The 678-nt window shown below is 44.7% G+C and overlaps 1 non-coding gene across 1 annotated transcript; it reads left to right on the forward strand.

The window, feature by feature from the left end:
* The first annotated feature begins 300 nt into the window (after window positions 1–300).
* trnay-aua (transfer RNA tyrosine (anticodon AUA)) lies at window positions 301–394 on the forward strand. Its single transcript has 2 exons — window positions 301–338; window positions 359–394. It is a non-coding gene; the product is annotated as a tRNA-Tyr (tRNA).
* The last annotated feature ends 284 nt before the right edge of the window (window positions 395–678 follow it).

Raw genomic sequence — 678 nt, forward strand, 5'->3', positions numbered from 1 at the left:
ATTACTTCAATTCCATGAGCCTTTATCTAGTGTATTAATCTTCGATGGTATCTTACCGAATGCCTTTTGGAAATCCAATTATACCACATTCCTGCCCTTTCAGTTACATCCTCAGAATTCTGGAATAAATCTGTCAATCAAGATTTCCATTCGGTAAAAACATGTTGAATTCGTTTGATCAGACAATGATTTTCCCAGTGCTTGTTAATACTTCCTTTCTGATAGATTCGGACATTTTCCAGACGACTGATGTTCGGCGAACTTGCCTGTAATTCGCCATACTATAGAGAGAACAACGTGGCTCCTGTGGCGCAATTGGTAAGCGCGTGGTACAATACAGCAGTGCAATTAATGAGCTATGCCGAGGTTGTGAGTTCGATCCTCACCTGGAGCACAAAATTTTAGACACGGGGAGCAATGAGAAACAGCTGTGCAGTGCAGGGAGCAGTGTTTCGTTCGTCTGAACTGGCCAGAAGAAGGGGAACAATAGAACTGTGAGGTGACATCAAAGGAACAGGAGCCACGTGTGGTGAGAGCACTGCAAAACTTCATAGTTATTTCCAGCAGAGAAGGAGACAACTTGGTCCATGCCATCTCTGCACAGAGCAACGCAGTCAGGCTCGATGCCCGTAGCCCTGCAAGTCTGCTTTTCTCAGAATTCCTCCTGAAGGCATTGAT

This window comes from Heterodontus francisci, chromosome 34 (genome assembly GCF_036365525.1).
Source record: "Heterodontus francisci isolate sHetFra1 chromosome 34, sHetFra1.hap1, whole genome shotgun sequence".
In the NCBI taxonomy this organism is placed as follows: domain Eukaryota; kingdom Metazoa; phylum Chordata; class Chondrichthyes; order Heterodontiformes; family Heterodontidae; genus Heterodontus; species Heterodontus francisci.